The sequence below is a fragment of the Somniosus microcephalus genome, chromosome 4, assembly GCF_052327205.1.
Source record: "Somniosus microcephalus isolate GS21.2 chromosome 4, FLI_Smic_1.0, whole genome shotgun sequence".
In the NCBI taxonomy this organism is placed as follows: domain Eukaryota; kingdom Metazoa; phylum Chordata; class Chondrichthyes; order Squaliformes; family Somniosidae; genus Somniosus; species Somniosus microcephalus.
The window spans coordinates 179,825,590-179,842,803 of NC_140990.1; the positions used below are offsets into that span (position 1 = coordinate 179,825,590).

Genomic DNA, 17,214 nt, shown 5'->3' on the forward strand with positions numbered 1-17,214 from the left:
TTGCTGGAGAGCTACTGTGGAGCAGAGTTTTGGGAATTTAGCTTTAGAGTACTTGGGACCTTCAAACCTGTCCGGAGCAGTTGGAGCACTAGACCTAACAGCCTTTTGACCAACTGGCATCGGAATGGGAGCTGCTTTGGAGGGCGACGGTCTCATGGCCGAACACTGTGAAGGGGCAGAGAGACGGCGGGAGAGAGGGCCGGGATTGGCCAGAAGGAGGAGGGGCAATGGAGGTTGGCCAATCCAACGGTATGCTGCGAGGGTCTTTAGGCAGCAGGTGTCAAGCCTTGACATGTCGGAGGAGCAGTGTTTGCGAAGGCTCCGAATCGGGAGGGACATTGTTACTGATCTGTGCCACCTGCTTGCTGAGGATCTGCAGCCGCGTGAACGGTGCAGGACCTCTCTGTCCGTGTTCGCTAAACTGACTGATGGCCTCAATTTTTATGCCAACGGATCCTTTCAGTCAGCCATTGGGGACATTGCGACTATCACTCAGGTTGCAGTCCACTGTTGCATCCGGCAAGTTACAGATGCCCTTTATCGGCGAAGGCGTCAATTCATCACCTTCCCTCTGACCCTGCACAAGCAGGCGGAGCGCGCGCAGGGTATCGCTTCTATTGCGGACTTCCCCATGGTGCAGGGGGCGACTGACAGCGCACACGTGGCTTTGAGGGCGCCATGCCAGCATCCTTAGGACTTCCGCAACCGCAAGGGGTTCCACTCCCTCAACGTGCAGCTGGTCTGTGACCACCGCCAAATCATCATGGCAGTCAACGCGCATTTCCCAGGGTGCAGCCACGATGCCTTTATCCTGCGGTTGACCTCAGTTTGTTACCTTTTTGAGGGGCTGGCTCGAACACGAGGCTGGCTTACTGGGGACAAGGGCTATCCTCTCTGCCCATGGCTGATGACAACACTCCGTGTGGCTGACACCCCAGCAGAAGAGCTGATCAACAGCGGCCATCAGGCGACCAGGCACAGTGAACAGCACACTATTGGTGTTCTCAAAAAGCGTTTCCGATGTCTGGAACATTCGGGGGGATCCCTGCAGTACTCGCCGGAGCAAGTGGGACACATCGTCATCGTCTGCTGCATGCTCCACAACTTGGCGATTCGACGCACCCAGCCAATTCCAGCTGTCCCTCAACGACCAGCAGAGCAGGTGGAGGAGGAGGAGGATGAGGAGGAGGAGGAAGAGCAGGCGGAGGAGGAAGAGCAGGAGGAGGAGGAAGAGCAGGAGGAGGAAGAGCAGGCGGAGGAGGAGGACGAAGAGGAGTAGGAGGACGAAGAGCAGGCGGAGGAGGAGGAGGAGAAGGACGAAGAGCAGGCGGAGGAGGAAGAGCAGGAGGAGGAGGAAGATGGAAGGGCTCCTGAAAGTGGAAGGGCCATACATCAGAGGCTCATCAGGACTCGTTTCGAGACCCCTCTGGCGGAATGATGAGAGTCTTAACTCCTGCGCACTTTGGATGTTTGACGGCCTCTGAATGCCAGCATCACTGAAAGTAGTCACGTGCACCATGCCACATTGAAACTTCTGTTTATTGTCACAAAAGTCTTTCATTACAGCAAAACAACGTCATGTCAACAGAAACCATAACTAACAAAATAACTGAACTCTTCGGCAAAGCCGCAAAACTCAACAAAACTTCTGCAAATATTACAACAGGTGAGGGTGTCCTTGACTTTGGACAAAGAAACGTCTCAGCACCTCCCTCTACAACTGGCCCCTTGAGGGAGAACGACTTCTCTTTCGCGGCCGGCCCCTTCCCTCCCTGCTGCTCCTACGTAATTGGACCCCAGTGGCGGGCTCAAGGCTGGGGGACGCCTGCTGACTGTGTGGACGCGCAGAAGCCCCTGAGGGACGGCCTGGCCGACCTCTGGGCTTGGAGGGTGCGGACGCAGGATGCTTGATGTGACCATGGCTGGAAGCAGTGTGCCCTGCAGGTGGTGGCAGCTGCACTGCAGACGTCCCAGCACTGGCATGTGCAATGGTCTCCTGCCGAGAGAGGACACCTGCACCATGGTCGGACGGCACACTGGCTACCTGAGGGGACCGGCTCGGCTCATCCGCCACAATCGCATGCTCCACTGATTCCTGGCCTTGTGTGGGACTGGAAGGGCCCGGGGTGATCCGAACTGATGCAGATAGGGTAGCTGCAGTGAGAGATCGCGTTGCCTCAATCTGGTGTGGACGAGGCCGGCAAGTGACTGCGTGGCAACAGTGAGGACCTGTGTGCCAGGTGCCAGTGCTTCGGAGAAGCCCTGGACAGTTCTTTGCATTGCTTCGGACAAGGCAGGTGCCGACCGCTCCACTGCCTCGGACAAGCCATGGACAGACCTTTCCAGGGATTGTCCGAAGCCCTGAACAGTCCTTTCCATAGCGGCCTCAAAGCCCTGGACAGTCCTCTCCATTGTTGGCCCGAAGCCCTGGATAGTCCTCTCCATTGTTGGCCCGAAGCCCTGGCTAGACCTGTCCATTGTTGCCCCGAAGCCCTGGATAGACCTGTCCATTGTTGCCCCAAAGCCCTGGAGAGTCCTCTCCATTGTTGCCCCGAAGTCCAACATACTCTTAGCCAATGTATCTATTGACTGAGGCATCTTCTCCACTGCAGCCATCAGCTCCGTGTGTCTGAGCCGGGCCTGTTTGCTCATTTCACCCAGGCGACGCGCCTCCTCTGCACTCTGAGCAGCGGTCATAACTACCTGCCTTGCCCTCCGGGGAGACGGTGGCCGAACTTGCCTATCCCCCTTGCGTTGCTGCATGCCGCTTGTTCCGGCAACTGGTTCATCCTCAGAGCCCTCCCCTCCAGGGGACTACTATCCCCAGTCTGTAGATGTGTCTGCTCCCCGGATTCTGCAACGGCTGGTCCGGATTCCTCCTGCTCCTCGCCTCCGGTGGCACTGGCACTGGCAGCTTCAGTGCGTTGAGCCCGAGTTGGTGCTGATTCATCTGAAAGCAGGGAGGTGGAAGAGTGGCTTTAGCAAAAGGACAGGTTTGCGGAAAGGCATGCCAGATTGCGGCAAGGCTCTGACATGGCTGCACGCTGAGGAAGCATGCTGGCGGGGGGACCAAGTGGAAGGCAACAGGTGAAAAAGGTGAGAGTCTTACCCTCGCTGTCGGAAATGGGGTCGGCAGATGCAGTGGTCACAGGACCAGACAGACGTCCTCCAAGAATCTGGTGCACACTCTCCTCCAGATCCGTGAGAGGGACTACTTGTGGAGGTCCGCCACCGGTTTGAAAGTGGTCCCTTTGCCTGGCCGCCAGCTTGGCCTGGAGAGGAAAGAAGGGGAAGTTGTGTTAGATGAGGCCTTGAGACCTCATCGCATGCCCCCCATGGTGAAAGAGCCCTTGCATGAGGCCTTGAGACATCATCGCATGCCCCCCATGGTGAATGAGCCCTTACATGAGGCCTTGAGACATCATTGCATGCCCCCCATGGTGAAAGAGCCCTTACATGAGGCCTTGAGACATCTGTCCATGTGTGTGCCCAGAAAGGGCCATGGGTGCTTGCTGACAGATGGCCATTGGGGCATCATGGCAACAGGGTGCCCGAAGTCAGCTGCAGATGGAGGGAATCAGAAGTTTGCTAAACCATCACTCACCCTAACGATCCGTGTGAGGTCGTTGAATTTCTTCCTGCACTGAACAGGGGTCCTGGTCGCCATGCTGCTGGAGTTGACCCTCACAGCAACCTCCCTCCAAGATCGTCGGTAAGCCTTCTGATTCGGCCTCTTGCCATTGTCCGGATACAGGACATCTTGACGGCGCTCAACTGCAGCCACCAACTGGTCCAGAGCCTCAGTGCTGAAGCGCTCTGCTCTCTGTCTAACCTTCTCCATGCTCACCAAGTTTCTAACGCCAGAGAAGGGCGAGCGGCAATTCTGAGGCCTACAGGGCGTTGGGTGTGGCAGCTCAGGCTGACTGACCCACCTCTTTAAGAGCCGGCCGGCGCCTGGAAGTCTCGTGGTTTCCCGTAATTGAGATCACCTGCGCTGCGCCCGTCCGCGTCGATATTGAGTAGCGCCTGAACTTTTGCGCCTTAGGAGCACCGTGCAAGGGCTGAATTCGCGCCTCAATCCCCTTTGGGGGCGATGCAACCCAATATCTCGCCAGGCAGCGATAAGTTTCGTCTGGCTATAAACTTTGCGCACTGCCAGTTCTAGCGCCTCAAGCGGGGCTATACCCAATTTCTAGGCCATTATTTTTCTTGTAAGGTGAATGTAGTGCAGCATCTGTGTGACTGCCTTGTGATTGGTGTCTGCATGATGTACTGCATTGTGATATTTTAAGTTGCAGTCGGTCAACAAATGCAAAAAAAAATTTCTGCACACGGTAAGCTGGCAGAGCTGACAACTCCTTTGAACATCAATACCAAAAATAGTTGGTTCAGTATTTTTGGTTCCTTGTGTGATTTACTGCTTTGCTGCATAAAACACATGGTCACATACCATCAAACTAAAAAGGCACTGAAATGCTGTTTCCTGTAATAGCTCCTGACAACAACAGCCTGACTCGGTCAGCATAACCTCCTTATTGGTTTATGAGTGGATTCATGCGAAGAAGCGTGCAGAACATTGTGCACATCTTTCGATCTGTCCTTTTGATTACTGAATATCTAGAGACTTTTAAAATTGGATTTTATTGATTTCCACTGACACAAAAATTCCCAGATCATTCTGGGTTAGTGATTTCTACCCAATTCCGACTTACAAAAGGAGAATTTGCTCTGCTCGTGTGCACACTGCATTAGTGATGTCATCTTACCGCTTGTGTAACGTGCACAATGATATCACTAACATGATGCATGTGCTCCTGGGACCTAACTGAATGTCAAATTCTGGAACAGAGGCAAGTTGCGGTAGTTCTTTAAGCTGAGAATGAAGTGCATAGAAGACTGAAGGCTCAAACTAATATTTTTAAAGAGTCTGTGGATCTTAGTAAAAAGTTGAGGTTAGAGTATTGGTTTTCTCTGAATCTGGCCTTGTTTTTTGGGCTATACACCCAAAAAAAATATTCAGGATTTTAAATCTGCAATTTAAAAACTTACTTTAAAGGTTCTTATGAATGACATCTCATAGAATCATAGACGGTTACTGCACCAAAGGAGGCCATTCGGCTCATCATGTCTCATTATTCTGGAAAATTCCGCATGGTAAAAATCTTTTGGAAATAAACTACAGTTTGCCATATTCTCATGGGGAATTTGCTATTTTATTTTGTGCAGTGCAAACCTTTCTCGTTCATCTGTTTTTTTGCACATTTTCCCATTCTCCCCACATTATGCACCTGCAGCTATGAGGGTCGGTGAACAGCCTGCTGCCAGTGCTCCTCTGAGCCAGCAAGTGGAAGGTACACGAGAGCAGCGCAGTGAGCACGGTCCTTTGGATTCTCTCTTCTGCCTGGGGGAAGCACGTGGCCTATGTTGGCACAGCTGAGAGCAGGACTTTCATTATGTACGGTGTTGTGGGTACAAACTCATCTACCACTCGTGGTGTTGTGTGTTGGCACCACACAGTACTCATGAATTTTAATAGCATCATTAGGGATGAGGTGACTTATTGAATGACGTGTTTTACAGCAAGTGTTGGCACTTAGTTGGAGAGAAGCTTCTGTTCATGGCGATATGGTTAAACCAAACATTCAAAAATATATGTCCTTATTAGGAACAGCATCCCGCCTTTGAAGGAATTCTGCTTGTTCTTGCTATTAAAAAGAAATTTCCTGCGGATTTAGAAATATATTTTCAATCTGTAAGCAGAAGAGGCTATCACAATAACAAAAGCAAATACTGTGAATGCTGGCAATCTGAAATAAAAACAGAAAATGCTGGAAATACTCAGCCGGTCAGGCAGCATCTGTGAAGAGCGAAAGAGAGTTAACGTTTCAGATTGATGACCTTTCGTCAGAACTGGAAAAGTTAGAGATGTAACAGGTTTTAAGCAAATACAGAGACAGGGAAAGGGTTCAGCGGTGGAAAGAACAAAAGGAAAGGTCTATGATAGCGTGGAAGGCAGGAGAGATTAAATGACAAAAGGGATGATGGTGCAAGGTGAAAGGAGATGGTAATGGAATAAGTAAAGAAACAAAAGGTGGGTCTAGAGGAGGTGTAAATAGTAATATCAGACAATCAGCAACAGCTGCCGTCTGGAAAAAATGGGGGCAAAGGTTATGATCTGAAATTGTTGAACTTAATGTTGAGTCAGGAAGGCTGTAAAGTGCGTAATAGAAAGATAAGGTGCTGTTCCTCGAACTTGCGTTGAGCTTCATTGGACCAGTGCAGGAGGCCGAGGATAGAGGTGGGAGTGGGGTGGAGAATTAAAATGACAGGCGATCGGAAGCTTGGGCTCACGCTTGCGGACTGAATGGAGGTGTTGCGCAAAGCGGTCACCCAATCTGCGTTTGGGCTTCTCAGTGTAGAGGAAACTGCATTGTGAGCAGCGAATACAGTACACTAAAGTGCAAGTACCAGGAAAGTGTGTTTGGGGCCCTAGACGGTGGGAAGGGAGGAGGTAAAAAGGCAGGTGTTGCATCTCCTGCGCTTGTACGGGAACGAGCCGTGGGAAGGGGAGTGGGTGTTGTGGGTGATAGAGGAGTGGACCAGGGTGTTACATAGAAACATAGAAGATAGGAGCAGGAGTAGACCATTCGGCCCCTCGAGCCTGCTCTGCCATTCAATGAGACCATGTTGTGGAGGGAACGGTCCCTTCGGAATGCTGAAAGGGGAGGGGAAGATGTGTTTGTTGGTGGGATCACGCTGGAGGTGGCAGAAATGGCGGAGGATGATCCGTTGAATGTGGAGGCTGCGGGGGTGAAAGTGAGGACAAGAGGAACCTTTTCATGGTTCTGGGAGGGAGGGGAAGGGGTGAAAGCAGAAGTGCGGGAAATGGAATGGACATGGTCGAGGGCCCTGTCAACCACGATAGAGGAGAATGCTCAGTTGAGGAATAAGAAAGACATATCGGAAGCACTGGTATGGAAGGTGGCATCGTCTGAACAGATACGAAGGAGACTGAGAAACTCAAAGAATGGAATAGAGTCCTTAGAGGAAGCAGGATGGGAGGGAGTGTAGTGAAGGTAGCTGTGGGAGTCAGAGACTATTACAATGTTGTTCCCAGATACATGATACAGAATCATTCATTTTATAATTTGGGTTGAAAAATACATAGGCCTAGAAATTCAGTTGTTAGCGCCAGCCGCTAGCGCCTTAGGAGGAGGAGAAGTGGGGCACTAAGCGGCTAGCGCCTGGGCGCGGCGCAATCCGCGCCTCTCACGAACTTCATTCAAGATTTAGCAGTGGCGCAAAACCGCAGCGCCCGCTCAGCTGCGCGCGCAGATCCTGACGTCATTTCATGGTGCAACGCCGTTGGTGCGCCCCGAACTGGAACTTCAGTGGCGCCGCCCTTCTGTGCGCCTGGCGCCCCCAGCGACTGGTAGAGGGGAACGGTTCCCAGTCGCTGCGGGGCACGGGGGGCGCTATTTAAAGGGGATTCCTCCTGCATTATAAGTGGCAGCCATTTTGTGGCAATCCTGTGTGAGACAGATATTTGGAGAGAGAGCTTTCTGCTTTGACTCAGCGCTCGCACAGGTACTTCTGGCTTCAGGCCAGAGCTTTGCACTTGGATTTAACTTTCAGTGCCATAGCCTTGAGTCGCCACATATAATGGGGGCTGCAATGGGTGGAAATGTTGGCTTACTGCATTGCATTCAAAGGGCTCAGAGACGCCGTGAGAGAGTGCCAGTCATGGCCAGATGGAGAAGGGCCAACAGGCGTCGGCGCAGGAGGTCTTACCCACCCAGGGTATACCGCCAGCAGTTCTCATATCTGAACATGTCTGAGGAGCAGTGTGTTCGGAGGCTGCGATTCAGAAGGGAGGTGGTCACTGAGATCTGCCACCTGCTTCGCAGAGATCTGCAGCCACAGCTGAGGAGCAGGACGTCTCTGTCGGTGGCAGTGAAGGTGACGGTGGCTCTCAACTTCTATGCCACCAGCTCCTTCCAATCCGCTACTGGGGACATTGCCAACATCTCCCAGTTCGCGGTACATTGCTGCACCCGCCAGGTGACCAATGCCCTTTTCAGAAGGAGACGTCAGTACATCTCCTTCCCCATGACCCTGGACAAGCAGCAAGAGCGTGCAATAGGATTTGGAGGAATAGCGGGCTTCCCCATGGTCCAGGGCGCCATTGACTGCACGCATGTGGCTTTGCGGGCCCCTCTAGAGAATGCCGAGGATTACCGCAATCGGAAGGGCTACCATTCGCTCAACGTGCAGTTGGTGTGTGACCACAGGCAGCTCATACTAGCTGTCAATGCCCGCTTTCCAGGCAGCAGCCACGATGCCTTCATCCTGCGCCAGACTTCTGTGGCAGACATTTTCGAAGCCCAGGCTCACCCACGAGGATGGCTTCTCAGGGACAAAGGCTATCCTTTGTGCACCTGGCTGATGACCCCGCTCCGTGCGCCCAGCACCCCTGCTGAAGAGCGATACAATGACAGCCATCAATCGGCGTGCTCAAGCAACAGTTCCGCTGTCTGGACCGTTCCGGAGGAGCCCTACAGTACTCACCTGAGCGAGTCTCCCATTTCGTTGTAGTGTGCTGCATGCTGCACAACCTGGCTATCCTCAGGACTCAGCCACTGCCAGCAGACATTGGAGGACCAGCAGAGGAGGCGGAGGAGGAGCACCAAGACGGGAGGGAGGCACAAAGTGCAAGGGCCGTCTGTCGGCGGCTTATTGCAACTCGGTTCTAGGCCCCCTCTCAGGGAATGGCTTGTGCCAATGAAAGAACATGAATGGAGCTGCTCCACAAGCCCTCAGCCGGTCAAGGCAACAAATAGTTCAAGGTGCAAACATGGACAATGTGATTAAAGAAAAAATTTTAGTGTGCAAACTCTGTGCCCTTCCCGCATGACAAACTAATTCAGATAAACCCCCCAAAAAACAGTCAGAGACATAACTAGCTCTCACAACCTTCAGAAAATGAAAAAAAACAGTTAAACAAAAATGACCATGATCCTCAGCCTTCATATAAAAAACAAACACAACAGTCTTGGCCTTCATATATAAAAAAAAAACATTCTCGGCCTTCATATATAAACACAACATTTGGCCACACCTTCTACTTTTTCCCCTGTGAGGGTGATCCGCCTCGCTTCCGTGAATGACCCTTTCCCGCCCTGTAACTCCTCCTCAATGGGACCCCAATGGCTGCAGCAAGGCTGGGGGAAGGCTGCTGAGGGTCAGATGGTGAGACGCCAGATGCCCTTGGGGGACGGCCTGGACCAGTTCTGGGCCTGGACCAGCTCTGGGCCTGGAGGGCCCAGCTGCTGACTGCTCCAACTCTGCTTGGGCGGCAGCAGTCTGTCCTACGGGTGGTGGCAGCTGCAGTGGAGGAGTAACAGTGTTGGCTGCAGGAATGCTGCCAACCTGACAGAGCACAGACACTCCCTGGTTGGCTGATGATGCGCTATCAATTACCACAAAAGACTGGAAGTTGAGTGAGTAACAAACAGGCTTTTATTACCAAAGAACAGAGCATGCCTCTCGTGGTTGCCTGGTATCCAAAAGGGCAGGGGGCTGCCGAGCAGTCACCTTTATACCCGGCCATGAGGGTGGAGCCAGGGGCGGAGTCAGCTGAGGCATGCACAGACAAGTACAACAATGTGCAAGAGTGAACAACAGTGAACAACAATACTAACAACAGTGGTTTTTCACAGCTGATACACTGGCACTCGCACGGGCCAGCACTGCAGCATGCGCAGCAATCTGCTGAAGCACAGACTGCTGGACTGCTGCGGCGTGGCGAGGGCCCCGCCGATGCCTGGCCAATCCAGCGAGGGTGGCAGCAGTTAGTGCCCGTGTGGCCCTGATCTGTGTCTGCATCAGACTAGCCAGTGAATGCACGGCACGACTGAGCACTTGGCTGGAATCCGCCTGTGATGCAGCGAAGTCCTGCTGACTCCTAGCCTGTGCTGCCGTGAAGTCCTGCAGACTCCTTGCCTGTGCTGCACTGAATTCTTGCAGACTTCTGGCCTGTGCTGCCCCGAATTCCTGAGCACTCCTTGCCAGTGACTCTGTGGAGTCAGGCATCCTTGACACTGCAGACATGAGCTCAGTGTGGCTGCGCTCAGCCTGGGCGCCCATTTCACCAAGGAGCCGCACCTCCTCTGCGCTCACCGTAGCAGGACTGGAGGCCGCACTCGCCCTCCGGGGAGAAGGCCGCCGAGCTTCCCCACCCCTCCCGCGTTGCTGCAGCCCGCTGGGCCCCGGAGCTTCACTCTCCTCAGACCCTTCCCCCCTGCTCCCCTCCAGGGAAGACGTGTCCCCATCATGGCCATGGGCTGCCTCTGCTGAGGGTGTCCCTGATGGGCCGGCTTCCTCTTCCTCCTCCTCGAATTCAGAATCATTGACAGTGGCAGCTTGAGGGCCCGCCTCCTCACCTGGTGAATCAGCATCTGAAAGCAGGGAGGCACAAGAGTTGCTTTAGAGTGAGGACAGGGCGGCAGCGAGGGAGGCATGAGTGCTGCTATGCACTGCATTGGTTCGATAGTGGCAAAGGATGCTGGTGTGAGGCACAAGTGGAAAGAGAGAGGTCAAAAAGGTGATGACCTTACCATTGCTGTCCAGAACAGGGTCGGCATCTCCACTGGTGACGGGGCCAATCAGCCGGCCTGCCATAATGCGCTCCACACGCTGCTCCAGGTCGCTGAGCTCTTTGAGGTCAGGACGGCCTCCCCCGGTCCGTCGCTGCTGCCTGCGATTGTGGGCCAGCTTGCCCTGCAAAAGAGAGGACGGCCTCTAAGTACAGTGTCAAGCCCTCATCTTGCCTGCACTGCCTCCCATGGTGGAATAGCCCTGACAGTGTGTAAAGTGCTGAATGTGCAAGTGGTTTTCATGAGAGTCCCATAGCTCTTGGATGAGGGCTGGGCATTGGGGCTTTCAGGTCCCTTTGGCCAGGAACTGAGGTGCACATGCAAGGATGAACAGGATAGTGGAAAGGGTACTCACCCTGACAACCCGAGTGAGGTCGTTGAACTTTTTCCTGCGTTGAAGTGGAGTCCTGGCAACCATGCTGTTGGTGGTCACCCTGTTTGCCACCTCCTTCCAGGCTTTTCGGTCTTCGCTGGGAAGCGGCCTCCTCCCACTGTCAGGGAAGAGGACAGGTCACCTGCGCTCTACTGCACCAACCAGTAGCCTCAGGGCACCCTCGCTGAAGTGCTCCGCTCGCTCCCTAGCCTTCTGCATGGTCCTGGGCGTAGAAATGATGATCCAGCAATGGTCAGGCCTTGCTTCAGGGCTGCAGTGTGCAGGGCATGGCAGCCAAACAAGTCCACCCTCCCCCTTTAAGAGCTGACCGGCGCCAGCATGTCTGCCTTCAATCAGCAACTCGCCGCACCTGCGCTGTGCCCGCCCTCGGTGTTAGCGCCTCGGCTCGCCAGCTTAGCGCCTTATGATAGTCGTGCATCGCCTGCTTTAGCGCAGCAGCAACCTCTTGGGGCGATGCAACTCAATTTCGGCGAAGGTGGCGCTAAGTTGCGCCGGGCGCTAAATTTAGTGAACGCCCGGCTCTAGCGCCCCAAACGTGACGATACTGAATTTCTAGGCCATAGTGTGTGCAACTGGTGCTGAACATTCTTGTTCTTCACTGGAGTGCTAGTTATGTAACCAAAACCATATTTTTTAAAATTTCTTATTAACTGTCTTGGTTTGACTGGATTAATGATGAAATACACGAAGTGCAGATGCAAAACTGTTACCTTCAATAAGGCCAAACCTTAGCGAATCAGTACTAAACACTGGGATCAACAAGTGGTGTTTACATAGTGCTTTTAAAAAGGATTTTGTAAAGAAAGTACAGGTAGACGATCCTTTATCCGAACTTCCGAAAACCTCTAAAAACCGAAAGTTTTTTCGTTCAGCGTAAGTCGTGCGCACGACGTGACCAGAGTGGCGCACGACTTAGCTGAGCAGGGCAGAGGGTCACAGAGTTCCCTCCTGGGTAGGAGATTGCAGGCCGAGCCAGGCAGTGTGAAAGAGGTACCAGGAGAGTGAACCCAACAATACAGCGGCCCGTCCGATATTCTTTTCTCCTCCCTCCCCCCCCCCCCCCCCCCCGACCCGACCCGAACCGCGGCCCGTCCGATATTCTTTTCTCCCCCCCCGCCCCCCCGACCCCCGACCTGATTTGCGGGCCAGCTTAGTAGGAGTCAGCCGATATCCGACTTTCCAGAGAAGCAGGAAGGGGAATGAGACACGGAACAGTCACAAGAGGTAGCCTGAACTTTAAAAATTTATATTAAATACAAATTTCCCAGTCTTATAATAATACCTTCTGAAATCCCAAAAATTCCGAAAACCGAAACTCAGCTGGTCCCAAGGCTTTCGGATAAGGGATAGTGTACCTGTATGGATTCCTGTGAGTATGGGAGTTGTGCAGAGTACTGGGTATCTGGTAGTTGCAGAGAGATTATCCATTCTCGTGTTCACCACGTACCACATTGTCAGTGGAGAAAATTACAAAGGATGTTGAGGTACTATCCTTGTGTTTCCTTTTTCCTTTCCATATGAAGGCACCTTCCTGTTAGCTTTTTTTCTCTCTTCATTGTTCACAATCTGTATCATCATTCCTGAGATTTGGAATTTTTTAAATCTCAAACTTTTAAGTGGCTTAGCTTCGATTTATATCTGCGGCGTGTGGGTGGATTTCTTTATTTTCAAGAACTCATGTACTATTTGGTTAGAGTTAGCGAACAATAGAGATGGGTTTGTCAAATTGGGGTCCGTAGCGACGTTCCAAGGGACCCGCAAAATAATCTTAAGAGTAAGATTCAGAGATAGCCACAGTAAACAATGCCAAAGAATAATCACCTGGGAAGGAGATCTGGATATCCATCTCCTTCAAATCGAAGGGCCAGTCTGGATCTAGGTCCCACCGCAATCCAGTAGCAAGTCTTTTTGGTGTTTCAAGGAAATCAGCTTATCGGCTTTCTATATCTCTCTCCCTATCTCGGAAGCGGAACGGAACCATTTCCCACAGTGAAGGGCGAGCAAGGAATAGTGGCACAGTCGCTTTTAGAAAAGGTCGCGTTAAATTCTGCTTTTTGCGTGAAACGATCTGACCAAGTGAACGATGCAAGTCCCGGCTCTCGGCAAACTGTTCACTTCAGTCCAATGGCCAGCAATCAGGACAAGGCGCTGCGTGTGCTCCCCTCCCCCTGCCTTCGCTTGTCCTCCACTGGACCCGCCATCTCATCTGGCCATGTGTCCCATCACTAAACAAACTCGGGTGTTTCTCTGCTCCAGCTGGGCAGCAGGTTCAGTGTTTCCCGGCTCTTCTATTGATTCTGTCCAGGAAAGCTGGGCAAAGGCCTCGGGATCAATGGGAAACGCGCTGCAGGTATTGACAGCAGAGCGCAGTTTGTAGATCATCCTTTCCCGGAGCCTGAAACTATTGTCACTCCCACTGTGCGAGCAAAGGGAGCAGGACAATGGGCTGTGTGTTGGTGCTTCCACTTGTTTTAATCTGTTTGACCCCAATGTATCTCCTAGTTAATAACAAACTCATTGATATTTTCTCACCAAGTGAGTATTGAGACTGCACGATTTAAGGATCAGGGATTGTTACTGTGGCGCATTGTGCCAGATCTGAGGTGACATCTGCGGCGTTGATACCAAGCTGCATCCAAGAAGGCATGACAAGTACCGCCATGAACATAGAATAATACAGCACAGAAGGAGGCCATTCAGCCCATCATGCCTGTGCCGGCTCTTTGGTAGAGCTATCCAACTAGTCCCACGCCCTGCTCTTTAATTTAGATAGGGGCTTCTGTGATTACTAATCCAATTGAAAAGGGGTCCTTCAACCAAAATAGTTTGAGAACCACTGCAGTAGAGGAGCTGTTATGTTGCTGGGTGTATACGATAGGCCACCAAATAATGCGAAGGGGAGAGAGGAGCAAATCTTCAGGCAAATTGCAGAAAGATGCAAGAGCTATAGAGTAGTGATAATGGTGGACTTCAATTATCCTAATATAGACTGTGAAAGTAACAGTGTAAAAGGCAAAGGCAGGAGGAATTCCTGAAATGTGTACAAGAGAACTTACTTGATCAGTATGTTTCTAGCCAACGAAGAAGGAAGCAGTGCTGGATCTAGTTCTGGGGAATGAATTAGGGTAAGTGGAGCATGTTTCAGTGGGAGAGCGTTCTGGAAACAGTGATCACAATATCATTAGCTTCAGAATAGTTATGATAAAGGACAAGGAGCATTCATATATGAAAATACTCAACTGGAGGAGGGTTAATTTCAGTGAGTTGCAAATGGATCTGACCCAGGTGGATTGGAATCAAAGATTGGCAGGTAAAATGGTAAATGAATAATGGGGGGCCTTCAAAGAGGAAATAGTTTGGGTAAAGACTAAACACATTCCCACAATGGGGCAAGGGAGGGCATCCAAAGCTGGAGCTCCCTTGATGACGAAAGCTATAGAGATTAAAATGAAATGGAAAAAGGAGGCTTATGATAAATGTCAGGTTCATAATTCAGTGGATATCAAAGCCAAATACAGAAGTACAGAGGAGAACTGAAAAAGGAAATAAGACAGGTAAAGAGTGTATGAGAATAGATTAGCGGATAGCATAAAAAAGAACCCAAAAGTCTTTTCTAAACATATAAATAGTAAAAGGGTAATCAAATGAAGAGTGGGGCTGATTAGGTACCAATAAGAAGATCTTGTGGAGGCAGAGGGCATGGCTGAGGGACTAAATGAGTACTTTGCATCTGTCTTCACTAAAGCAGATGCTGCCAATTTCACAGTAAAGGAGGAGGCAACAGAGAAATTGGATAGGATAAAACTAGACAAAGAGGCACTTAAAAGGTTGGCAGCGCTCAAAGTGGAAAAGTCACCCGGTCTGGATGGGATGCACCCTAGATTGCTGAGGGAAGTAAGGGTGGAAATTGCAGAGGCTCTTGTCACAATCTTCTAATCGTCCTTGGATATAGGACTGTAGGATTGCAAATGTTACACCGCTGCTCAAAAAAGCGAGAGGGATAAACCCGGCAACTACAGGTTAGTCAGCCCAGTGTTGGTGGTGGGGAAACTTGAGACACTAAATTAATTGTCACGTGGAAAAATATAGGTTAATAAATGACAGCCAGCACGGATTTGTTAAAGGCAAATTGTTTGACTAGCTTGATTGAGTTGTTTGAAGTAACAGAGGTTTGATGAGGGTAATATGGTTGATGTTTATATTGACTTTCAAAATGCATTTGCTAAAGTACCACATAATAGACTTGTTATCAAAATTGAAGCCAATTATGGGGATTAAAGGGGCAGTGGCTGCGTGGATACGTAATTGGCTAATGAACAGAAAGCAGAGAGTAGTGATGAACGGTTGTTTTTCAGACTGGAGGGAAGTGTGCACTGGTGTCCCCCAGGGTCGGTGTCGGAACCACTGCTCTTTTTTGATGTATATAAATGATCTGGACTTGGGTATACAGGGCAGAATTTCAAATGTCATTTGCAGATGACACATACCTCAAATGTAGTAAACCGTGAGGAAGATAGTCACGGACTTCAGGAGGTCATAGATATATTGGTGAAATGGGCTGACACGTGGCAGTTGAAATTTAACGCAGAGAAGCGTGAAGTGATTAACTTTGTTAGGAAAAATTAGGAGAGGCAATATAAACAAAATGGTACAATTTTAAAGTGGGTGTGGGAACAGAGAGACCTGGGGTGTACGTACACGTCCTTGAAGGTAGCAAGAACAAGTTGCTATTAAAAAGGCATATGGGGTTCTTGGCTTTATAAATAGAGGCATATAGTACAAAAGCAAGGAAGTTACGCTAAACCTTTATAAAACACTGGTTAGGCCTCAGTTGGAGTATTGTGGCTGATTTTGGGCACCATACTTCAGGAAGGATTTCCAGGCCTTGGAGGGTGCAGCGGAGATTAATTACAATGGTATCAGGGATAAAGAACTTTGGTTGCATGGAGAGACTAGAGAGAATGGGGTTGTTCTCCTTGGAGCAGAGAAGGTTAAGGGGAGATTTCAGAATCTTGCAGGGTTTTGATAGAGTAAATAAGGAGAAACTGTTTCCAGTGGCAGAAGGGTCGAAAGCAAGAGAAGACGGATTTAGGTAATTGGTATAAGAACTAGAGGCGACATGAGGAAAACAAAATTTACATAGTGAGTTGTTATGATGTGGAATGCACTGTCTGAAAGGTTGGTGGAAGCAAATTCAATAGTAACTTTCAATGGGGAATTGGATACACACTTGAAAGGGGAAAAGTTTACAGGGTGATAGGGAAAGAGCAAGGGAATGGGACTAATTGGATCGCTCTTTCAAAGAGCTGGCATGATGGGCCAAATTACCTTCTGTGCTGTATCATTCTATGATTCTATACATTTATTGTGGAAGATAGCCAGTCAAAAGGGAAATGGTGCATCATCTCCTGCCATGAAATGTCATTGTGCACAAGCTCATTGAGCCCAGTTCCAGGGAATGTTCCAGGGTGTCGCAGAGTGGAAGGAATCCTGTTCTGTGCACAACTCTGCCAAGCTTCTGATCTTAGTACATTAAATGGAATGGAATTCATGTTCCTCATATTGCTCTAGGGTTTATAACACCCCAGTAAAGATGAAAATCAATTGAGATACCGTTTTAAATGTTGTTAAATTGTATGCTGCGTACCTAGAGTCTCGGTGAGTTTATTTACTGAGTAGCTCAGCTGCAGAAACCAGAAAGGGTCCAGGTTTAATCACATAGAATTTTACAGCACAGCAACAGGCCTTTCGGCCCACCTGGTCTATGCCAGTGTTTATGCTCCACACGAGCCTCCTCCCACCTTACTATTTCTTTCTCTCTCCCCTTAAATGTGTCGATGCTATTCACCTCAACCAAACCATGTGGTAGCGAGTTCCACATTTCACCAATTTCTGAGTAAAGAAGGTTCTCCTGAATTCCTTATTGGAGTCGATAGTGACTATCTTATAATAATGGCCCCTCGTTTTGGACTCTGCCACAATCTGGTTTATGCGGAGTTAGCTGATCTCAGTAAGGGTAGTGGCAGGAACATTATGATTGGCCTCTACTCCTTGGGTTAGGGAGGGGAAAATCTACAGGGTTTTCACTCTGGATCACTGCAGAGACCACTGCTGGAAGTCGGTGTGTATGGACATTACGTGAGGAAAGGATTGAGCTCTGTTGTG

General features: G+C 50.4%; 1 protein-coding gene across 1 annotated transcript in view; it reads left to right on the plus strand.

The window, feature by feature from the left end:
- Nucleotides 1–17,214, plus strand: part of LOC147120037 (disco-interacting protein 2 homolog A-like) — a 216,775-nt gene that overhangs the window by 157,722 nt on the left and 41,839 nt on the right. The window lies entirely within an intron of this gene.